The following is a 25,563-nucleotide window of genomic DNA, read 5'->3' on the forward strand; positions in this document are numbered from 1 at the left end:
CAGCATGTCGTTGACGAGTTCTGGAACGCCGTTCAGCAGCACGATCCACATCGTCCAGTGGTGACGAATCTTCTCAGCAATAAAACCGGGCGTTAGTTTTTCCTTCCTGCTGTCGGGCAAGCACTGGGTAAGAAAAGGTATGGTAGGCGTTTTTATTTTTTTTCTGGAAGCCTGTGTTGATTTTAGTGAGAAAGCTTCTAACGCACCCTTTGCTGTCATGACGATATAACAACTGTTCCTGGGCTTACGCGAAGAAGAGAGAGGGAAAGCGTGTGAGAAAGGTTGCGCAGGGAAAGAGGGGACACGAGGAGAGCAGCGAGGACGCTACGCATTGGGTGGCGCAGGCGTGTATGACACCGAGACACATTTTTCTTCGCTACAGCCTATAGTGCATCGTTCGATATGATGGCGTGAAGCGATAGTAATATTGAACCTCTTGAGTAGCAAAGGCATTTTGTGTTTGTTTCAGAAGCCACGGAACTGTAGGCCCTGCGCACACCCAAGATTTGCTGCGCTCGTAAGATTGCAAACACAAGCGCGGTGTCTAAGAAGACCTGCATAGACGGGCGGCTGAGGTCCCAAAGAAACGCTAACATCAGCATTGGGCAGCCGTGGATGGAGGCAGGAGGCAGGTTCGGGCTTGGGCCACTTGACATCAGGGGGAGGCCAAAGCCAGCTAACATGCGGCCGTTGGAAAAGGGGTCAACGGAAACGGAAAGCCGACCTCAAACGCGCTACGCGACAGGACCCCTCAAATCCGGACGTCCAAATGCTTGCGCCCCCATGATGGATTGAAAACTTTATTATGCAAGCGAGTTTGGACCGTTCAAGGCCTCTGGGCCACCATGCAGCCCTCATATTACGCGCATGTGCCCAAGGCGCATAGGACCATGGCACTGGCCCCAATATCTGGGCAGAGTGAAGTAGACACGAGTCCCCAGATCTGCGTGCTAGCCAATGCCTCGCTGCAATTCACATTACCGGTGGTAACTACTCCTTTAGTTTTAATCTAGCATTGCATATTCGGCATGATTAAGGATTGTTAATTGACAGCAAAAAAACGGGGAAACTTCAGTTCACCTTAATAGAACGTTAAAGTGTCCGTACGGTCGCTACGGTGTCCCCTGGCGCAGTGTTTTGCAGACATCGACACACTTGTTGAAATCATAAACTGTTTTATTGCACATCATCGTCCACATTAATTAGTGCCTATATTTATTGACCCTCATTAGCTATGTGGTCCTCTCATGTCATTTGACTGCTGTGCGATGCGACGTACTCGTACAAGGCCTATATCTATCCCACTTAACGCACGTTCCTCAGTGGCCGTTTCGATTCCGAATGACAACATTTGCTTTCTATTATCACCAAAATAACTTTCCTACTCCACTACCTTCTCGACCAATCAGGATATTGCAGTGTCAACGACGCTGACGATGGGTTTCCGGCCGAACGCGACCTTTAATGCTGTCGCATAAAAAAAATTAAAATTGGAGGGGACACTTCAACTGCGCATTAAGAGTACGACGCGATAGCATGATGGGTTAATTCCCGTATATGCAGGCCATTCACTATTTCACACTGATAGATCCTTGGGAGTCCTCACACCCCTCCTGTCGCACTGGTGCGGGGGTTAAGCGATGGGCCTTGTGGGACCCAGGTTGCGCTTCCCGAGCTACCAATCATTTATTTAACTACCACAGTGTGTAGTTTGCTCACTATCTGATGGGTAGGTTGGGATGACGTAGCAAGGACACGTGACCAAGGCGGCCCATCCGCCTCCTGGGCTGCTCTCTGGGAACCACCTGCCAGAGCCATGCCCGTGTTCTCTCGCTCACAACGCCGACGAGGACTTCGGCGCGTTGATAGCGCGTTAAAACAGCGCTATCAAGTCGATAGAAGGCAGTCAGATACAGTGTTAGCGTTCTTCCGTCTGCTGCTCAATAACTAAAGAAATTATGGCCGGTAGTTCAAAAAAGAGGGGCGAGCGTTGTTTGCAAATGAAGCGTCTATTCCATTGTCAATTCACACAATACCGGAAGGGTAAAACCAACGTAATTTATCGGACACCGTTACTGCGCATGATTTCAATAGATTAATATTGCCACGAGGGCGTTTCGAACCCGCGGCGGAGCAAACAGGTCAGCTTCGCTGGCCACTGCACGAGGGCGCGATGCTATCGCCGCAACCGATTACGTCTCGGGTTAAACTGCAACACACTTTCGCGCTGTGCGTTGCAAATCGCCTCTTCAACAACTTCCACCCGCGGCGCTCCGCTCGTAACACGTTTCCCACAACCGGTAGTTAACGCCGCGGTGGCTCAGAGGTTAGCGTGATCGGCTACTCAGCAGGAGTAACCGGGTGCGAATCGAGACGCGGCGGCCTGCGCTTTGATGAAGGGAAAACACAAAAAACGCCCGTGTGCAGTGCGATGTAAATCCACGTTAAAGATACCCGGGTGGTCGAAATTATTCCGGAGCCCTCCACTACGGCCCCTCCTCTCTTTCTTCTTTCACTCCCGAATTCCTCCCTTCCCACACGGTGCAGTTGGGGCTTCCACCGAGATATGTGAGAAAGATGTAACACAACTTCCTTTCCTCATAACCCCGTATTTAGAAGTATACATAGAAGGCACAGTGACCAAATCACAACTTTCTATTTCACCGAAAACAGCCGCAGGTAGTCAGCCCCCTTAGGCATTTCTTGCCAGAGCAGGAAATCAACATGTGAAATGCCAACGATTCACACCACATTTTGACCATCACGGCAAGGTTGAACAAAGTGGTTGTTGCTCGCGATGTGAATAGACCAGAGCTGCATGACACCTATACCAAGCACCTGCTAGACGATAAGGCAGCAACAAAGCGTGCTCGATACGAAAGAAAAAAGTACCGCGGGATTTAAGCAATATATATTTCACGTTTCTTTTTAAGGCCGCCAGATATTCAATCCCAATCAATGCGACTGGCATGACCGATCAACTGAACAAAATTCTCAATTGGAAAGCGTTAGACACATATCTCTTGGCGTCAAGAAAGTAATTCGCTCTGAAACAAACCCGTAATGGAAGAAGAGCCCTCCTGACCACTTATGTGCACTTTATAACGGCTTTTAGCGCTTTTAATCTTGGTAGCTGCAAGAGTACATGTCCTGATTCGAACATTCATTCGTGTGAGTGTCATAAAATCTCGACCATTCACTCCACATTGTCATCATCGCGGCCAGGTTGGTGGTTTGCAACTCATACTATGCGGGACGCCGAAGTGAAGGGCTCCAGAAATTTCGACCACCTGGGGTCTTTAACATGCTCTGACATCTCACAGTACAAGGGCCTCTAGAATTTCGCCTCCATCGAAATTCGGCCACCGGGGGCCGGGATCGAACCCTGCTGACCCGAAAGACGCGGGTTAAACAGAAGTGTTGTTGCTGACGAAGTGAATGCATGACACCGATTCTATACACCCGCTAGACGATAAGGCGGCAACCAAACACGTGCGAAAGAAAAGAAAAAAGCTCCGCAGGATTTAAGCAATATATATTTCACGTTTCTTTTAGGGCCGCCATATATTCAGTCCCTATCAATGCGACTGGCATGACCGATCACCTAAACGAAATTGTCGATTGGAAAGCGTTAACCACGTATCTCGCGGCGTCAATAAGGTTATTCGCTCTGAAATAAACACTTGACCACTTACGCGCACTTTATAACGGCTTTTAGCGCTTTTAATCTTGGTGACAGCAGCAGTACATGTTTTTTTTTCGAACATTCATTCGTGTGAGTGTCATAAAATTACAAAAGCATTCCAAAATCTAACGGAAATAGTCACCCGTCGACGCACCATGTCCGCTGACGCAGCGAATACAGATCACCATATCGCTGCTTCAAATATTAGCCGTATGACACCGCCACCATCGCTGGAATGACCGGGCCTTGTTTCTTACAGAAGCAGGTGTCTCTGCAGGATGTGGACGGGGCGGCTAAACGGTGTTCCAGAGCATGTCACCCACAGGGTACTTTCTGGGTACAGCGCGTAACGTGTTTTTTACACAACGCGTGGTTGGCCCTACAGCCGAGCAGCCGCCGGCATTTTTCGTTAACGTGCGTCGCACACTGGCGTCGTTGACTGCCAGCCTGCCCGATTTGGATGTTGATGAAACCCCGCCGTCCAGGATGTGTGAAGCAATAGCTAACCCGTGAACAACTCCAGAAAACGAGACGGGCACGCTGGCGCCAACTGACCTCAGCTGCGCTTCCTGCAGATGTCAGGGACTTCGGCTGGCTGCGAGGCTGGCGGGTCCTGCCCACAAGAGACCGCCTTGCGGCGTGGGGCGTGGCGCCCTCCGCCCGATGCCCGCAGTGCGGTCTCCTTGAAATTTTGCAGCACGCAATGTTTGAGTGTGTAGTTGCGCGCACCTTTTGGATACTAGTGTCACGCATATTTTTAACCCGCCTGGAAGCGCGCACTAGTTCATCCGAAGTGTTTAAAATTATGCTCTTGTGTGTCGGCATGTTCGTTTCGTGGCGGCAGCGTGGAGTGGCTTCCTTAAATGGGCGTCCGCAAAGAACAATATTTCCAATATTGCAGCGCCTCCCCACGCGCCTGTTTGAACAAGCATGCGTGGACGCTCTGTCAATGAGCGAGGCTGAGTTTTTGCGAAAATGGTCGGCATACTTTATCGTCCTCGCGCGGTCGAGTGTCGGCTTTCTTACTGCCTTACTGACGTGCTCAGTGCTGCGTCACTGCGCATGTGCTTGACTGATCAGAGCATTGAGTTCAGCTGTTTTGTTTTGTATTTTTTATGTTAACACAGAACAAAATAAACTTCTCTTTTCACGCATCAACGGCAAGGTCTACTCGTTCGACAGTTACCACGCGGCATGGAACTTCGTCCACGTGTTCATCTTCGACCCCGCGTCGCGCCGGTGGGATATGGTGCAGACGCAGCTTCCAGACGGCGGGCCGATTAACATTTCCCGCCACACAGTTGTAGCGTACGGCCACTGCGCGTATCTGTGGGGCGGCCCGCACAACCGGCCATCTCCGAGTGTCCTTTACTGCTTCGACACAAGCACCATGGCATGCAGCCGCCCAGAGGTGGCCGGTGAGGTGCCGACATCGATTTACGGCAACACAGCTTGTGTTGTGGGTCACCGCAAGTATATATTCGGCGTCTTGGACCATTCGCAATATATGCGGGTCCTTGACTTGGATACCCTGCAGTGGCATCGTGTCCCCACCAGCGGAGAAGCGCCCGTTCGCAGTGCCTTCCACACTGCCTCTGCCATTGGGACCCGCATGTATGTGTTTGGCGGCAGCCGATCAGACCCTTTCCACCTAAATCGCATAGAAAACTCGCTATAGTACCTAGAGACCACCACCTCTTCATGGGTACGCCCACAGGTACAAGGAGCACCCCCTGTGTGTCGGCGAGGTCATTCAGCCTTCGTGTATAACGAAGAACTGTACATTTTCGGAGGGTACAGCGATTCGCTGCAGGGCTACTTGGCCGATATACACATGTACGACCCCGTGACGTCGCTTTGGAACGAAGTGAAGCCATGTGGCTCACCACCATCTCCCAGGTCATGGCTGCTCAGTGATGGGTGAAAGAGCGTTTAGTGTGTTTTGGCTTTGGGCCGGCACTCAATCAGGATGAGGGGCAAGTTGCTGATGAGCAACGGGCGCTGACCGATCTCCACATGTTGCACTTGGCACGGAGACTGAAGAACCTGTGCTTACTTGCAGTAATTGATGCACGGCTGGATCTACGCCCCTTGACGAGCTTGATTAAAGAAATGGTGTACGCCATCACTTCTTGGTAGATGCGGCATCTCAAGGAAACTGAGTGCCTTCGGCGAAGCCAGCCTTGTGGTACGGTGATGATGCAACTTCGGCGCCAGTACTTGACGCAGTAATAAACTCTTCTTTTATACGCAAAGAACGCCTTCCTTCTGTGCTCGATGTTCGCGCAAGCAAGAAAGTCGCTGGTATTTTGTTTATATTCATGTCGCCCGTGGCCGCCACTTTTTCTTAAATAACAAAGGGAACGGAGAATTATTCACTGAAATCGATTCAACTCCAGCCTGGTGGTTTGTTCAAGCAAGTCGCATTAACGTCACTTCGGCATGAAGCTTTGTGATCAATTTTAGTTTTCCGCCCTGCCCCTGCTGGTAATACATTTAAGAGCAGATGGTAGATAGAGATATGTGGCGGTAGGCGTCGATTTCAGCTCTTATCCGGAAAGAACTTGCGTCTTTTGCGATGACTTCAGAAAGCCAAACAGTTATCACTTATTTCCGCATGTGTGCCCTCACTTTGACGCTGCTTTAAAAGTTCACTGGTTTTATAGCCTGCTAGTTATGGTCCTGTATTCGCTATATACATTCTAGTTTCAATCTGGAAGCATCCGATCGGTATCTATGTCATGAACCTGAGCCGATAGAATTCGTCAAACATTGTGTAAGTGATCGTATCAGGTGCAGATCGTATCGAAGACAATAGACAGCATGCTGGACTGTATTTTAAGCTTCCCGAGAGCTTATTCATACTGATGCGAGAGCGCTCCAGTGCACTGCGCACAACAGATACATTTTGGACAAGCCATCCTACGATGGCTGGTGTGAATTGTTCGGAAGATGTGTCCGTGACACCAAGTTGAATAGACAAAGCAACTTTGTGCCATGGCGCTCTTTAGCTACAGATGATCTAGCGCCATAAAAATTCATCAGAGTCGACAGGGGGTGTGCCACTGACTGAGCTGCACCTCGGCGACGAGCCCCTTATCTTTTTCGTTCACTACGTTGTCGCCTACGGCTACTGCGTCTACATGTGGGGTAGCTTTTCGGACATAAGGTCACGGATTGGCGCCTTATACTGGTTCGGTACCCGCGCTATGAAATGGAGCCGCTCGGAAATGTGTGGCCAAGTTGCGATACCGAGCATCTTCTCTGCTTTCGTGCTGGGTCAACAGATGTACATCTTTCGTTTTTTGGACCCGGAGTCCTCCCACCGTATATATTATCTTGACCATGATAGTGGAGAGGAACCGACTAGCCGCTGCTTCCACACGGCGTCCGCAGTCGGAACCCGCCTGTATGCTTGTGGTGGCCAGGCGTTGAACATAGAGGTCAACGACCGGTAAGATAATTCCTCGCATTATCTGGAAACAACCACTTTGATGTGGGTGCGCCGAAGAGTGGAAGGTGCGCGCCCCAAAGGCCGCAAACTTCACTTTGCCTTCGCGTACAACGATCAGGTGTACATATTCGGTGGCCGCATCAGACACCTGGGCGCTTACTTTTCAGACATGCATAAGTATGATATAGAGAAGTCGTGTTGGATCGTAGTGACAATACATGGGTTACGCCCGTCTGCTAAGCGCTCGGCCGGTTGCAGCGTGATGGTGGAAAAGGGTGTTTGTTTTTGGTGGCTTGCGGTACGCCCAAGACCTTGGGAAAAGAGAGCCCATCGATGTTTATGAAGAGGAAAAGGCGATCACTGTCCTGCACGTATTGCACTCAGTACCTACGCTGCAGAACTTGCGTCTTCTTGCTGTCATCGACGCAGGTCTTCACGTAGGTGGATTACCGGTAGCTATTAGAAACGAGATCAACGCTATCTCTTCTGGCTCATCACAGACAGTGGACTCGTGCTGCACTTCAAACGAATGGTGCGCCTTGAACGGAGCCACAGATGGTGGTGAGGTGGCCACAATAGTGATATCATTGCCTCTACTTAGGTAGGTAATAATGTCTTTTTTTCTGAAAAACACCTTAGAAACTGCGCTTCTGCGGCGGACAGTTATTGGCCTCCATCACCTAGGAGCGCCGTGCTCTGCGATTAGCGCTCCGCCCTCGGCAGCCTGTGTAACCGAAACCGTGGTCCGCAGCTTTTTTGGGTATACAGTGAGACCATCGAAAGCTTTAAAGAACACGGATGTGTCATTCGCGTGCAGTTGTTGGTGGTTCAGTGCGGCGCCGAGGGAAACCAACTGTATCACAAGCTCGCCACCGCGCTCACCAGCTGTCTCATAACGACACCTTGTACGAGCTTGGGGACCAACGTGCGGTGATTCGCGATCAACTCTTAACTGCCAGATCCTCGCTTCGCACATTGAGAGCGCGGTTTCATCCCCAGCGCACGCATTTAGAGTTGGAGCCCGCATCTTTCGAGTGTGACCCGTGGAAAGGCAGCTGCCCCACGGACTTTCTACGAGCTACGCGGGCGTCGATTATGGTTAGGTTGTGGCATTGAAACCCTTGTTCTTTCGCTGTGCCGCTTTTGTGCAGCCGCGTCGCTGGGTGCTGGAGACCTATAGAGCGCTGGAACTCATTGCGGAAATGCTGACGACGCTTCTGTGGCTGTGAGGCTGCGTGCGCGCCCGCGATGGAACAATGGTGAGTATCTGTGCATCGAGCGGACTCTATGCTTTGTGCATCGAGCGGACAGGCCTGACGTCCCCAAAATCTGGTCAGAATGACGTAGACGCGAGTCCTCAGTTCTACGGGCAAGCCATTCTGTCGCTGCAATTCCCGTTACTAGTGGTGACTCTTCCGACAGTTTTAGTGCAGGAGTGCAATTTCGGCGTGATTAAGAATTCTTACTTGACAGGAAAAAACTTCGAGAAACTTATCTTCACCTTAAAGGTGCACTGAATAGGATTCTGAACTTGTCTTTTTGCTGCGGGAACTCGATCTACACGTTTCTATCATTCTTAGAAACTGCAACTTATAGCCCTCTGTGGCCGATTTCCCTAATTAAATCGAATTAACGTCCAGCTCCCGCCTTTATTTTTTGAATTCTCCGCGTACGGTGGGCGGAGTCGACCAACGCGTGAACTGCGTTTCAGCCAGCTCCGTGGAGGCTTTGCTTTCGCTTTATTTTGTTTTTTAGGTTTCAATGAATAAATAGTTTGATTCGCAGATAATATAGCCGCAAAATAAGCCCGCAGAAATAAAAATACGCACGGACTATTTGCTACTACGGACTACTACGTATTACTCCGCCGATGGCAGAGCGGCAAGCCGCCTCGGGACAGGGTGAAAGGCGCTCCACGCGTTGGTCGACTCCGCCCACCGTACGCGAGAGAATTAAAAAAAAAAAGGCGGGAGCCGGACGTTAATTCGATTTAATTACGGAAATCAGCCGAGTTCCCGCGGCAAAAACACAAATTCAGATTCCTCTTCAGTGCACCATTAAGAGTATGTAACGATATAGTTAAACGGTCCCTACGGTCTCTAGGGTGTCTCCTGGCGCACCGCTCTGCAGGCGTCGACAGACTTGGTGAAATCATAAACTGTTTTATTGCACATCATCGTCCATATTATTCAGGTACGATAATTAGTAACTCTAATTAGCTATGTGGTTCTTTCATGTAATTTGCCTCCTGTGCGGTTGGAGGTACTCGTACAAGGCCTCTATTTATCGCACTTATCGCACGTTCCTCAGTGGCGGTTTCGATTCCGACTGACCACATTTGCTTTTTAATATAAGCAAAATAGCTTTCCTACTCCACTACCTTCTCGATCAATCAGGAATTTCCAGCGTCAATGATGCTAACGCTGGGCTTCCGGCCGAACGGGTCCTTTCATGCTGTCGCGTAAAAAAAAAAATAGAGGGGACACTTAAACTCCCCCGTAAGAGTACGAGGCGATAGCAAGATGGGCGAATTTCCATATATGCAGAATGCCATTCACTATTTTACACTGACAGATCCCTGGGAGTCCTCATTCCCCTCCTGTCGCACTGGTTAAGCGATGTGCCTTGTGGAATACTAGTTGCTCTCCCCGAGCTACCAATCATTTATTTAACTGCCACAGTGTGTAGTTTGCTCACTATCCGGTGGGCAGGTTGTGACGACGCCGCATGGTCACGTGACCTAGGTGGCCCATCCGCCTCCTAGGTTGCTCTCTGGGAACCACCTGCCAGAGCCGTGCGCGTGATTTCTGCCTCACAACGCCGACGAGGACTCCGGGGCATTTAACGCTGTCGCGTTAAAACAGCGCCATCAAGTCGATAGAAGGCAGTCAGATACAATCTTAAAGTCATTCTTTCTGCTGCTCAATAACTAAGGAAATTATATCCGGTAGTTCTAAAAAATGGCCTGGCTTAGCTTATGGTTAAGCCTAGGATGCGAAGCATACTGCCGGCGGAGGCTGCGCGTCCGCAAGCGAGCGCACGAGCTGAGCCCCAGCTTTCACAGCTGTTGTGACGTCAGCGCCCCTAGCGGAAGGAGCGGGAGTTAGGCCGCTGGTGGAGGCTGCCCGTCGGCAAGCGAGCGCCCAAGTTGAGCCCCAGCTTTCACAGCTGTTGTGACGTCATATCACGTGGTGCGCCGATGTAGGTCAAGTGGTAGCTACGCGGCCGCGCGTGGCGCAGCAAGGAAGAGCTCGGTTGTGCGGCTAGTATCCTTCGCATAAAAGAGAGGCGAGCGGTGCTTGCAAATGAAGCGTCTATTCCATTGTCAATTCACACAGTACTGGAAGGGTAAAACCAACGTAATTTATCGGACACCGTTACCGCGCATGATTTCAATAGATTAATATTGCCACGAGGGCGTTTCAAACCCGCGGCGGAGCAAACTGGTCAGCTTCGCTGGCCACTGCACAAGGGCGCGATGCTATCGCCGCAACCGATCACGTCTCGGGTTAAACTGCAACACACTTTCGCGCTGTCCGTTGCAAATCGCCTCTTCAATAGCTTCCATCCGCGGCACTCCACTCGTAACACGTTTCCCACAACCGGCAGATAGCCGCCGTTGTGGCTCAGAGGTTAGCATGCTCGGCTACTCAGCAGGAGTAACCAGGTTCGAACCCATCCGCGGCGGCCAGCGCTTCGATGAAGGGAAAACACAAAAAGCGCCCGTGTGCTGTGCGATGTAAATTCACATTAAAGATCCTCGGGTGGTCGAAATTAATCCGGAGCCCTCCACTACGGCCCCTCCTTCTCTCTTTCTTCTTGCACTCCCGCCTTGCTCCCTTCCCTCACGGTGCGGTTGGGGCTTCCAACGAGATATGTGAGACAGATACTGCCCCACTTCCTTTCCTCAAATCCACGTATATAGAGGTGTATGTACAAGGCACAGTGACCAAATCACAAGTTTCTATTTCACCAGAAACAACTGCAAGTATTCAGCCCCCTTAGGCATTTCTTGCCAGAGCAGGAAATCAAAATGTGAAATGTCAATGATTCACGCCACATTTTCACCATCGCGGCGGGGTTGAACAAAGTGATTGTTGCTCGCAATATGAATAGACCAGAGCTCCATGACACCTATACCAAATACCTGTTAGACGATAAGGCGGCCACCAAACACGCGCCAAACGAAAGAAAAAGCGTACCGCAGGATTTAAGCAATATATTGCAACGGATATTCACAGAAGACGATGAGAAGGAAGTGCCTGACTGGTGTGCGCGCGCTAGTGTTCGGTGTCTCCTGTGTTGTTCGCTCTGCGCTCCGGTCGCCCTTGCTTGTGACTAACCTTTCGGGCAACGTAACATCTTTGGTGGTGCGTGTCGGGTATCGTCCCCAGTACCACGGAGCTCCGAAGCGGTCGTCAAACCGGCGCTACTACCATCATGGCCCCACCCAGCGAGTCGCCGACCACTTCTGCTGCTCCTTTCGTGGTCATGGCTTCGTCCCGTGACCCCGGTACTTTTTCGGGAAACGACGGCACCGATGTCGATGACTGGTTAAGCCTTTACGAAAGAGTAAGCGCATATAACCGGTGGGATCAAACGTTAATGCTTGCTAACGTCATTTTCTATCTGAATGGAACGGCGAGGGTATGGTTTGAAACCAACGAAGAAGAACTTACCAGTTGGGATATATTCAAAGAGAAATTGCGAGCACTCTTCGGAAGACCTGACGATAGGCAGACCACTGCGAAAAAACAGCTTGCTTCTCGTGCGCAGTCGTCGACGGAAAGTTACGTGGCCTATATACAGGACGTATTGGCACTTTGCCACAAAGTCGATGCCACCATGACCGAGTCCGACAAGGTGGGCCACGTGCTGAAAGGCATTGCTGACGATGCCTTTCATCTGCTCGTTTGCAAAGACTGCACAACTGTTGACAGCATTATCAAGGAGTGCCGTCGATTCGAACAAGTGAAAAGCCGTCGCATTTCTCAACAGTTTTCCCGACTTCCAAACACAGCCGCTACATCTTCTTGCCAGGACCAACGACTTCAAACTCAAGTGCCCTCAGAGTCTCCTCCTGTCACCGACACAGTGACAATAATTGTTCGCCGTGAACTCGAAGCCCTAGCCCATGTGGTAACATCATCGACCACACCTAATGACCCACTGCCTTCCGTGTCGCTTATTCAGGCTGTCGTGAGGCAAGAACTCGCCCACCTCAACCTCCCTCCGGCTTTGTGCGCCATCGGAAACTCGTCCCCACAGCAACCACCTCCAGTCCCTTTCCGTCCCACCTATTATTCACCACGGCGTTACCGCGATCCGAATGAGTGGCGCACTCCAGACGACCGCCCAATCTGTTTTCAATGCTCTCGGGTCGGCCACATTGCCCGCCACTGCCGCAGCCCCTGGACGTCACCCCCGCGAGACGCCTCCTACTACCGTTCAAACTACACTCGCCGCTTTTCACCCCGCCGCCCATCCGAGACGTCTGAGGCCGCCGATCAACCTCCACGACAGTCCTCCCGTTCGCCTTCGCCGCTAGCCCGCCGCTCACGCTCACCGCAGTCGCCTCGTGTTTCGACTGCTGCGTCCTACCGCCCCTCTCGTCGGGAAAACTAAGTGATGCAGCTCCCGGAGGTGACGCTGCATCAACGACCCGGACCTCAAACCCTCTACTGACGACTCGACCCAATCTGCTAGACGTTACAGTTGACGGTGTTCCTGTGCGCGCCCTTATTGACACCGGTGCCCATATTTCCGTGATGAGTGCTGACCTCCGCCGTCGCCTACGCAAAGTCCTTACGCCTGCAACGTCCCGTGTGCGCGTCGCGGATGGTGCCATGCCTGCTGTCGAGGGACTGTGCACCGCTCGCGTGACCATCGGAGACCACAGTACGCCGGTTCAGTTCCCCGTCCTTACCACATGCGCCCATGACCTCATTCTCGGTTTAGACTTTTTGTCGGATCATTCTGCCCTGATTGACTGCTCGCAGGGTGTCCTTCACCTTGAGCTTCCCCAGCTCGATCCTGACCCCATCGACTCGTCGCTCCGGTTGACCTGCCCCGACTATGCCCACCTGCCCCCTCAAGCCTTATCTTTCGTTTCCCTCACACCTTCTCGCCCTGTTCCCGATGGTGACTACATCGTTGCGCCAGTCCTTGACCTCGCACTGACCCGCAGTGTTGTCCTGCCCCATACCATCGCCACCGTCACAGCCAACAACCTGTCTCTACCTTTCTTGAACTTCGGCTTCTCCTCACAGCTGCTTCCAGCAGGCATGTGCGTCGCTACGTTGTCCCCACTCGCCCAGTGCCCTGTGGCTCCATTAGATGCCTCTCCTAATCGCGACCCCCCAGACCCACCGCGGTCCACTCCGCTGACCTCGGACGCATTCACGACCATGATGCCCACCGATCTCCGCCCCGACCAAACTTCTCAGCTTCGTGACCTTCTCCAGTCGTTCTCCGACATTTTTTACCTCTACAACACCTCACTGGGCCAAACTCTCGCTGTGACGCACCGCATTGACACCGGCGATGCCCCTCCCATTCGCCGCAGGCCCTACCGTGCCTCCCACGCCGAGCGCAAGGTCATAAACAACGAGGTCACAAAAATGCTTGCCAAGAACATAATCGAACCATCCCACAGTCCCCGGGCCTCTCCAGTGGTACTAGTGAAGAAAAAGGACGGCTCCTGGCGGTTTTGCATTGATTATCGACACCTCAATAAGATAACTAAAAAAGACGTCTATCCTCTGCCGCGTATTGACGACGCCCTTGACTGCCTACACGGAGCCAAATTCTTCTCCTCCATAGATCTTCGTTCCGGCTACTGGCAAATTGCCGTCGATGAGAAGGACCGTGAGAAAACCGCTTTTGTGACCCCTGATGGCCTATATCAGTTCAAAGTAATGCCTTTTGGCCTATGCAACGCGCCAGCCACATTTGAGCGCATGATGGACGCCCTTTTGCAGGGATTTAAGTGGACCACGTGCCTGTGTTATCTGGACGACGTCGTTGTATTTCCGCCAACATTTTCATCCCACCTCGAAGACCTTTCCCAGATTCTTTCCCTCTTTCGTCGTGCCGGCCTACAGCTTAACTCCTCGAAGTGCCGTTTCGCGAGACGTCAGATCACTATTTTGGGCCATATCGTTGACTTCCAGGGGGTTCACCCTGATCCCGATAAGATCCGGGCCGTGCAAGACTTTCCCCTTCCCCGATCTTGCCACGACGTCCGAAGCTTCTTGGGGCTCTGCTCGTACTTCCGTCGATTCATTCAGGGCTTCGCCGACCTCGCCCGTCCCCTCACCGACCTATTGAAGAAAGACGCCACCTTCGTCTGGGGACCTGACCAAGAACGAGCCTTCTCCACTTTGATCGCCAAGCTGACCACCACACCAGTTTTGGCGCACTTTGATGTTGCGGCCCCCACCGAAGTCCGTACTGACGCCAGTGGCTACGGCATCGGCGCTGTGCTGTCTCAGCGACAATCCGGTCTGGACCGTGTCATCGCCTATGCCAGCCGCCTTCTTTCTGCGCCCGAGCGCAATTACTCCATAACAGAACGTGAGTGCTTAGCCCTTGTCTGGGCAGTTGGCAAATTCCGTCCTTATTTATACGGCCGCCATTTTACGGTTAAAACCGACCACCATGCGCTATGTTGGCTCTCCTCTCTGAAGGACCCTGCAGGGCGGCTTGGGAGATGGGCACTGCGTCTGCAAGAGTATGATTACACCGTGACTTACAAGTCTGGCAGGTTACACCAAGATGCCGACTGCCTCTCCCGCTACCCCATTGGCCAGTGTGACTTGTTTGGCCCTGCCACCGAAGCCGACCTGTTTTCTATCTCTCTCCTTGCCAACATGGGAGAAGAACAGCGCCGCGATGACTATTTTCGCTCAATTATCGACCGCCTCAATTCCACACCGTCTGATCCCTCGATGCGGCGCTTTGTGCTCTCTGACGGAATCTTGTATCGCCGCAGCCTCAATCCGGATGGCCCCAACCTTCTACTAGTTGTCCCCAAGCACCTTCGTCCTGCTATCCTTCATGAACTCCATGATCTCCCCACTGCTGGCCACTTGGGTGTATCGCGTACATACGACCGTGCGCGACGTCGCTTCTTTTGGCCCGGCCTGTTCCGCTCCGTACGCCGCTATGTTGCAGCCTGTGATGAGTGTCAGCGCCGGAAACGCCCTGCTACTCTCCCAGCTGGCACACTTCAACCTATTGACGTGCCCCCAGAACCTTTCCATCGCGTCGGCTTGGATCTTCTGGGTCCGTTTCCAGAGTCCACCTCCGGCAACAGATGGGTTGCAGTTGCCACGGACTACGGCACCCGTTATGCGATCACGCGGGCACTGCCAACCAGTACAGCTACAGATGTTGCGGACTTTTTGCTATACGACCTCATATTGCACCATGGTGCTCCCCGCCAACTTCTTACAGACCGCGGCCGCTGCTTTCTGTCCAAGGTTGTCTACGACATTCTTCGGTCCTGCTCTACTAAGCACAAGCTCACGACCGCCTATCACCCGCAGACAAACGGACTTACTGAGCGTCTCAACCGCACTCTGACCGATATGCTCGCTATGTACGTTTCCCCCGATCACCGCGACTGGGACCTCGCTCTCCCGTATGTTACCTTCGCATACAACTCCTCCCGCCATGATACTGCCGGTTACTCCCCTTTTTACCTTTTATACGACCGCGAGCCCCAATTGCCTTTGGACACGCTACTGCCTACTCCTGCTGATCCGTCCTCTGAATACGCCCAAGACGCCATTGCCCGTGCTGACTACGCCCGTCAACTTGCACGCTCCCGACTTCTCGCCTCGCAGGCCTCCCAGCAGGAGTTCTACAACCGTCGTCACCGCACAGTCTCTTTCTCTCCTGGCTCCCTCGTCTTGCTTTGGTCCCCATCTCGCCGCGTCGGCCTCTCCGAAAAACTTCTGTACCGTTATGTTGGCCCGTACCGTGTCCTGCGCCAGGTAACCGCTGTCACTTACGAGATCGCTCCGGCCTTCCAGCACGCTTCCTCCCGCCACCTTCAACGTGATATCGTCCACGTCTCTCGCCTGAAACCCTACCTCTCGCCATGCCCCTCAACGTCATCCAGTACACCGTGACGGTGTTTTTCCGGACGGGGGGCCATGCAACGGATATTCACAGAAGACGATGAGAAGGAAGTGCCTGACTGGTGTGCGCGCGCTAGTGTTCGGTGTCTCCTGTGTTGTTCGCTCTGCGCTCCGGTCGCCCTTGCTTGTGACTAACCTTTCGGGCAACGTAACAATATATTTCACGTTTCTTTTTAAGGTCACCAGATATCCAGTCCCTATCCATATGACTAGATGACCGATCAACTAAACGAAATTCTCGATTGGAAAGCGCTAACCACGTATATCGCGGCGCCAAGAAGGTAATTCGCTGTGATAAAAACCTTTAATGGCAGAAGAGCCCTCCTGACCACTTATGCGCACTTTGTAATGGCTTTTAGCGCTTCTAACTCGGTAACAGCAAGAGTACATGACTTTTCTCGAACATTCATTCGTGTGAGTGTCATAAAATGACAAATATATTCCGCAATCTAACGGAAATAGTCACCGTTCGACGAACTAAGTCCGCTCACGGCGTGAAAACTGATCACCATAACGCAGCTTCAGAAAAAAGCCGCATGAGGCCGCCAGCACCGCTGGAATGACCGGCCCTTGTGCCTTACAGAAGCAGGTGTCTCTGCAGGATGTGGACGGTGCGGCTAAACGGCGTCCCAGAGCATGTCACCCGCAGGGCTGTACGCATCAACGGCAAGGTCTACTCGTTCGACAGTTGCCACCCGGCATTGAACTTGGTCCGCGTGTTCATCTTCGACACCGCATCGCACCGGTGGGATGTGGTGCAGACGCTACTTCCCGACGCCCGGCCGATTCCCATTTCTCTCCCCACAGTTGTAGCCTACGGCCACTGCGCGTATCTGTGGGGCGGCCCGCACAGCTGGCCATTTCCAAGTGACCTTTATCGCTTCGACCCAAACAGGATGACATGCAGCCGTCTGGCGGTGTCCGGTGAGGTACCCTCATCGATTTACGGACACAGCTTGTGTTGTGGGTCACCGCAAATATATCTTGAGTGACTGCGATCCTTCGCCATATATGCGGGTCCTTGACTTGGTTACCATGGAGTGGCATCGTGTCGCCACCAGCGGAGAGGCTCCGGTTCTATGTCCCTGCCACTCTGCGTCTGCCATCGGGACCCGCATGTATGTGTTTGGCGGCAGCCCAGGAGACCCTTCCCTCATCCTATACTATTTTGAAACGACCACCACTTCCTGGGTGCGCCCAAAGATACAAGGTGTTCAATGTGTGTATCAACGAGGACATTCAGCCTTCGTGTTCAACGAAGACCTGTACATTTTCGGAGGGTACAGCGATGTGCTGAAGACCTACTTAGCAGATGTGCACAAGTACGACACCATGACGTCGTGTTGGACCGAAGTGAAGCCATGTGGCTCACGACCACCTCCCAGGTACAGGCATGGCTGCTCAGTGATGGGTGAAAGAGTGTTTATTTTCGGTGGCTTTGGACCGGCATTCGGCCAGGATGAGGAGCAGGTAGTTGAGGAGCGAAGATCGCTGACCGATCTCCACGTGTTGCACTTGGAATCAACACTGAAGAACCGGTGCTTATTTGCAGTGATTGATGCGCGGCTCCATCTAAGCCCCTTAACACCCTTCATTAGAGAAATGGTCTACGCTATCACTTCTCACCCATCGTAATAGATGGTAGATGCTGCATGTCAACCAAATGGAGTGCCTGCGGCGTAGCCAGCTTGGGGATTCGGCGATAATGCAACTTCGGCGCCGCTAATTCACACAGCAATAAACTCTTCTTTTATACGCAATGAACCCCTTCCTTCAGTGCTCGATTTTCGCGCAAGCAAGAAAGTCGCTAGTGTTTTGATTATTTCACGCCACTCTCAGGCGGAACTTTTTTCAAAGATTACCAAGAACAAATTTTTCGAAAGAACTATTCTCTGAAATTGATTCCATTCCAGCCTGGTGGTTTCTTCAGGGGAATCGCATCAAAGTTACTTCGGCCTGAAGCTCGCGATGAAGTCTAGGTTTCCGCGTAACCCGTGGTGGTCATCCGTTTTAAAGCAGTAGGCAGATTGAGATGCTGAATGTGGCGGTGGGCGTCGATTTTGAATTTTCTCCGGAAACAAATTGCGTCTTTTGTGATTACTTTAGAAAGCCGGACAGTTATCATTGATTTCCGCATGTCTGCCTTCAGTTTGACGCTGTTTTAAATATTCACGGATTTTAGAGCCTGCTAGTTGTGGTTTACTTTTCCCGATATACATTTTAATTTCAATCTGGAAGCACCCGACCGGTATCTATGTCTTGAACATGAGCCGATAGAATTCGTCAAAACTTGGGTTACTGATCGTATCAGGTGGAGATCGTATTGAAGGCAATTGACTACATGCTGGCCAATATTTGAAGTTTCTCGACAGCTTAATTATACGAATGTGAGAGCGCTCCGGCGCACCGCGCGAGTCAAATACACTCTTGACGAGCCATCCAACGACGGCTAGGGTCCAATGTTCGGGAAATGTATCGGGACACCAACTTGAATAGACAAAGCAATTTTGTGCCATGGCGCTCTGCAGCCGCAGATACCCTCGGGTCGTAAAAATTCTTCACAGTCAACAGTAAACGCGAAGGTGAGAGTATAAAATGTGATATTTGTGAAATAAATGCGAATTTTTTTAGACGAGCATTGATGTTCGATTTTTGCTGCATTCATTTGGCAGAAGTTATATTCTCTTAACACCAGACACTGACGAAAAGGGAGAACTGCGATATGCAGATGGCTACGAAGCCCTCACGTTTTAAGGCGAAACTTTCGCCTTTAGTGCCTCAACGTTGGCAACAGAAGGTTGCCAAGAGAGGTGTCACGCTTTTCGGTTGGTCGAAATGGTTATGACGTCAGAGTGCGCGGATTCGAAGTAATGAGGTCACCCAGGGATGCCTGACGCCCTCTTTTGGAGCGCGCGACAACTAATCAAATAGTTGTCGCCCGCTCCGACATTGCGCGTAAGGCATCGTGGCTGACCACATTACAGACCTCATTACTGCGAACAGAGTCATGGATACAACGGAACTCATCGAAGGAGATAGAGAGTCGTGTTAGAGAAGCAGTCAAAGTGTGTAGTCAAATAAAGCACTAGTACACCGCAAATAATCTTGCAGTCAACGCCAAACAGTGCGCCAGGAAAGGCTTTCGCCTTGCAGCACTTTGGAGAGCCAAAGTGCCCCTGAATTTTCTCACCTTATTTATAAGATTTTTACTTGAGCTCTCTTAAATTGGCTACAGCTTTCAATGCCTACTTTGAATGAACCTCTCCAAACATGTGGCTTAATTTACATGCAGTGCGTACCGTGTTCCAGTATTGCAGTGGGGCTCACGGACAATTACACAGGCGCGAATCGACCTGGCAAATGCATTTGACCGCGTGTGTTATCTGTTTCTGTATTCTTTTGTAAACCATGTCAATCTTGGTTAAAGTCATCTGACTGGGATGCGCCTTTGCCACAAAAACTGCTGTTCCTCGTGTTTTGTTGAGAATCGCCCTCTCCCACAAACAGTCCGCATACGCTGCTCTCTGAAGCAAGCTTGCCCGTTGTCCCTGCTCCTGTTTGCAGAAGAACTGAGGACTGGGCGAGTTGGTGGTGATCCGTCGTAAAAAACCTGCGCTTAAGAACACGGACGGAGGACAAGGTGAAACAGACTGACGGCCCTGAACTTACAAGAGAATTTTATTCACTCGTAGGCGGCCAACTTATACATTTCAACAAACATGCGCAAATGCGTCTTGTCAAACCCAGACACACTGTTGCCACTCACAAGCGTAAACCTAGAGGAAATAAAGGAACAGCAATCATCTATTCAAGGCACGTGTGCCATTACCTCACCCTTCCTAACCAGAATGAAATGAGCTTGCTTCATTCTGGGTAGGATGGGTGAGGTAATGGCACACCTAAGAGAAGTTTATTTGGACTCTCGATCAAAAAGGGACATTTGTCCCTCTACAAAACCAAATACACATTGCGGCAGCTGATGTCGCCCTATGCACACACACTCACAAGAAACGTAAGCGTCCGAAAATAAAAAGTGTCCAAGAAAGTTCTAGTGGGTCCATACGCGGAGGAAGCACGCCGGGTTGAAAACCGCGCACAAAAAACGCGCACGAACAACGCGCACGAACAACGCGCGCCACACACACGCGCGCGCCACACACACGCGCGCGCCACACACACCGCGCGCGCCACACTTAATATCGCAGCGGCACGTGTCTTGCACACGTGCCGCAGTAATCGGCCTGCTTTCGGGTCCGGCATGTTCATCACTGAGCCGCTTCTGCCAACATCCAATTAAATGGCGGATGTCAGAAATGTAGCGAGCATGTTATCCGCCGCTGATACTAGTCATGCGCGAAGTCCTGATAGCATTTTATACGTATGCTTTGCGGACGTGAGGCTTTATCTCAAGGCATTACATCAGAGGAAAAATAGAAAACGCAGACGTAAATACAGTGGTTTCAAACAAAAATAATATATAGTGTAGAAATATTGCATATTCATAACACTATAATCATCTGTTATAGCACTTGTAAACGAATTAATATATGCGACTGAAACTAGCGCGTAATGGTAGTGGTTCCAGTCCTGAATTGAACGAGGGTGGAATGAGCGATAAAAAGCATTCGTGTATCATTAAAAAAGTGCAACTTTTGCACAGCGGCGCAAGTGGCGCGATGTGTTAATGGGCCGCTGAAACAAAATATCGTAAATTTTTTATGGCAATATATTTTATGGAGAAAACATAGCCGCAGAATTTGATTACGTAACTATAATAGAGGAAGGTACAAATTAGTTTTCATATTAGGGGTGCTGGTGGTACGATGACAGCAGTTGAGAATGTAACGAGCAGACCGATTCTTATTATGTTCGCAGCTTACTAGAAAATCAAGACCAGGGTGGTGTACTGAGGCCGCATTTCTCAGGTTTAGAACGAACAAGTGATTTTTAACGTTGTAGGTAAAGGAATATAGAAACAAGAAATTTTGTTCCAAGTAACCTAGACAACGGTTAGCATTACTGGCCATACAGTTAAAGTGGCGATCCGAAGAAAGGTTAGAAAACACACAGAAGCCTAAGCAGTTATACGATGTTAATATAGTGGCGCGTGTACTGCGCGATGTCAGTGCACGTTAAAGATCCCCAGGTGGTCGAAATTTACGGAGCCCTTCTCTGCAGCGTCCCTCATAGCCTGAGCCGCATTGGAGAGTTTAACCCCCACAATCCAAATCTTTCGCTCCCACCTTCCTCCCTTCCCTCACAGCGCAGTTGGGGTGTCCACCTAGAAGTGAGACAGTGCAAAATTTAGTTTCCTCCAAAGCACCTTATTTAGAGGTATATATGGAAGGCACAGGGACTAAAATCACATGTTTCCAGTTCATCACCAACAGCTGTAGGAATTGACCCACTTCAGGCAATTCTTGCTAAAAGATGAAATGCCAAGGTGAAATCCCTACCATCCACGCCACATTTTCATCATCGCGGCCAGGTTGGTGGTTTGTTGGTTTATTGGGGTTTAACGTCCCAAAGCAACTCGCACTATAAGCGCCGTAGTGAAGGGTTCCAGAAATTTCGACCACCTGGGGTATTTAACGTGCGCTGACATCGCACAGTACATGGGCCTCTAGAATTTCGGCTCCATCGAAATTCGGCCACGGCGGGCCGGGACCGAACTCGCGTCTTTCGGGTCAGCAGCCCGAAAGATGCGGGTTCCGTCCCGGCCGCGCCTTCCGGGCTGCTGACCCGAAAGACGCGGGTTCAACAGAAGGGTTGTTGCTCACGATGTGCATGCTTGACACCGATACTATACACCTGCTAGACGGTAAAGCGGCAACCAAACACGTGCGAAACGAAAGAAAAAAGCTCCGCAGGTTTTAAGCAATATATATTTCACGTTTCTTTTTAGGGCCGCCAGATATTCAGTCCCTATCATGCGACTGGCATGACCAACCAACTAAACGAAAATCTCGATTGGAAATCAAGATTTGGCGTCAAGAAGGTAATTCGCTCTGAAACATAACCGTAATGGCAGAACAGCCTCTTGACCACTTACGCGCACTTTTTAACGGCTTTTTGCGCTTCTAATCTTGGAGACAGCAACAGTACATGCTTTTTTTTCGAACATTCATTCGTGTGAGTGTCATAAAATGACAAAAGTATTCCAAAATCTAACGGATATAGTCACCCGTCGACGTACTTGGTCCGCTCACGCCGCGAATACCGATCACCATATCGCTGCTTCAGAAAAAAGCTGTATGACGCCGCCACCATCGCTGGAATAACCGGGTCTTGTTTCTCACAGAAGCAGCTGTATCTGCAGGATGTGGACGGTGCGGCTAAACGGCGTTCCAGAGCATGTCACCCACAGGGCTGTACGCATCAACGACAGGGTTCCGAAAGCGGGCGGTGACCCCTCCGACCCGCAAGCATGGCGGCCCATAAGCCTCTTAAACAAAGACTACAAAATAGTCGCATCTTTACTAAACAGAAGAATGCGGACGATCCTGCCTCACCTAATCCACCGTGCTCAAACCAGCAGCGTGCCTGACCGCTCTGTGTTTTCTGCATTGGCACTCACTAGAGACCTGTTCACATTTGCCAGCAGGACGGACTTCACCGGGTGTTTTGTTTCACTCGATCAGGCGAAAGCATTCGATCGGGTGGAACACTCGTATTTGTTCGGAGTCCTCGAAGCCTTCGGATTCCCGCCGCAAATTCTCAGCAGGCTGCGCCTACTTTACGCAGACCTGAACGCTCATCTCTCCGTAAACGGCCACCAGAGCGCTCCCTTCTCAGTCACCCGGGGCATACGGCAAGGATGCCCTCTCTCCCCAACATTCTTCGTGTTATGCCTGGATCGACTCATCCGGCGCATTAACGACAGTCCATTCATACGCGGCTTCCCTCTGCCTGGCCAGGGCCAAATCAAAGTTTCGGCCTACGCCGACGACGTGTCACTTTTCCTCAAGGACGAGGATAGCTACGCCGCTTTTTCGCGGCTGTTTCTCGAGTACAGCGAGATATCAGGGGTCCTATTGAACAGGGGAAAAAGCAAGGCACTAAGGTTTGGCACCTTCACACCGAACCTTGCGGGCGAGGTGGAGTGGGTGCAGGGAGTGAAAGTCCTGGGAGTAGTATTCCTCGCCAGCGGAGAAGTAGCCCGCGAAACCTGGACTAACCTCCGCACGAACGCTGAGAAACGCCTCTCGGTGGCGTCAACGTTCCGCCTTTCAATGGCAGAGCGCTGCTATATAGTTAAGTCCACAATCCTAGCCGCATGTTTTTTTTGTCGCCCGCGTCGCAAACCCACCGCGCACGTTTGCTCGCAGGCTAACCTCGGCCTGTGGCTCTTTCGTTTGGGCGGGCAAAACCGAACTTGTGTCACGAATGTTCATGCGCCTTCCATCGTACATGGGTGGGTTTAGTATACCTTGCATCCGCACCATGTGTAATGTGCTCGCCTTGCGAGGAGTACGCGATCTTGTGCGCAACCCAGACTACCCCGGGAGAACACTCATCGCATACTTTCTGGGTACAGCGCGTAATGTGTTTTTTACACAACACGTGGTTGGCCCTACAGCCGAGCAGCCGCCGGCATTCTTCGTTAATGTGCGTCGCACACTGGCGACGTTGTCTGCCAGCGTGCCCGATCTGGATGTTGATGAAACCCCGCCCTCCAGGGTGTGTGAGGCACTAACGGTAGCAGAGCTCACCCGCGAAACCTTCCAGAAAACGAGACGGGCGCGCTGGCGCCAACTGACCTCACCTGCACTTCCTGCAGATATCAGGGACTTCGGCTGGTTGCGAGGCTGGCGGGTCCTGCCCACTAGAGACCGCCTTGCGGCATGGGGCGTGGCGCCCTCCGCCCGATGCCCGCTATGCGGTCTCTTAGAAACATTGCGGCACGCTATGTTTGAGTGTGTAGTTGCGCGCACCTTTTGGATACTGGTGTCACGCATGTTTTTAACCCGCCTCGAAGCGCGCACTAGTTCACGCGAACTGTTGACAAATATGCTCTTGTGTGTCGGCATGTTCGTTATGTGGCGGCAGCGTGGAGCGGCTTCCTTAAATGGGCGTCCGCAAAGAGCAATGTTTCCGATGTCGCAGCGCCTCCGCACGCGCCTCTTTGAGCAAGCATGCGTGGACGCACTGTCAATGAGCGAAGCGGAGTTTTTGCGCAAGTGGTCGACATACTTCATCGTCCTGCGCGGCGGTCGAGTATCGGCTTTCTTATTGCCCTACTGACGTGCGGAGTGCAGCGGCACTGCGCATGTGCATGTGACATCAGACCTTTGAGTTCAGCCGTTTTGTTTTGTACTTTTGTTGACATTAGAAAAAATAAACTTCTCTTTCTATGTCACCCACAGGGCTGTACGCATCAACGGCAAGGTCTACTCGTTCGACAGTTGCCACATGGCATGGAACTTGGTCCACGTCTTCATCTTCGACCCCGCGTCGCGCCGGTATGGATATGGTGTAGACGCAACTTCCCGACGGCTGGCCGATTACCATTTCCCTCAGCACAGTTGTAGCCTACGGCCACTGCGCGTATCTGTGGGGCGGCCCGAACAGGTGGCCAAGTGTACTTCGCTACGACTCAAACACGATGACATTCAGCTGTCTGGAGGTGTCTGGTGAGGTGCCCTCATCGCTTTTCGGCAGCGGAGCTTGTGTTGTGGGTCACCACAAGTATATCTTCAGTGACTGGGATTCTTCGCCATATATGCGGGTCCTTGACTTGGATACCCGAGTGTGGCATCGTGTCCCCACCAGCGGAGAGACTCGGGTTCTACGTGCCAGCCACACTGTGTCTGCCATCGGGACCCGCACGTATTTGCTCGGGGGCAGCCCAACAGACCGTTCCCTCATCCTATACTATTTTGAAACGACCACCTCTTCTTGGTTGCGCCCAGAGGCTCAAGGCGTGCCCCCTGTGTATCGGCGAGGACATTCAGCCTTTGTGTTCAACGAAGAGCTGTACATTTTCGGAGGGTACAGCGATGTGCTGAAGACCTTCTTAGCAGATATGCACAAGTACGACCCCGTGACGTCGTGTTGGACCGAAGTGAAGCCAAGTGGCTCACCACCATCTCCCAGGTACTGGCATGGCTGCTCAGTGATGGGTGAAAGAGTGTTTATCTTCGGCGGCTTTGGACCGGCACTAGACCAGGATGAGGGGCAGGTTTCTGAGGAGCTAAGGGCGCTGACGGATCTCCACGTGTTGCACTTGGCACCGACACTGCAGAACGTGTGCTTACTTGCAGTAATTGATGCACGGC

Source organism: Amblyomma mixtum, chromosome 3 (genome assembly GCF_055824585.1).
Source record: "Amblyomma mixtum isolate Tamu chromosome 3, ASM5582458v1, whole genome shotgun sequence".
Lineage (NCBI taxonomy): Eukaryota > Metazoa > Arthropoda > Arachnida > Ixodida > Ixodidae > Amblyomma > Amblyomma mixtum.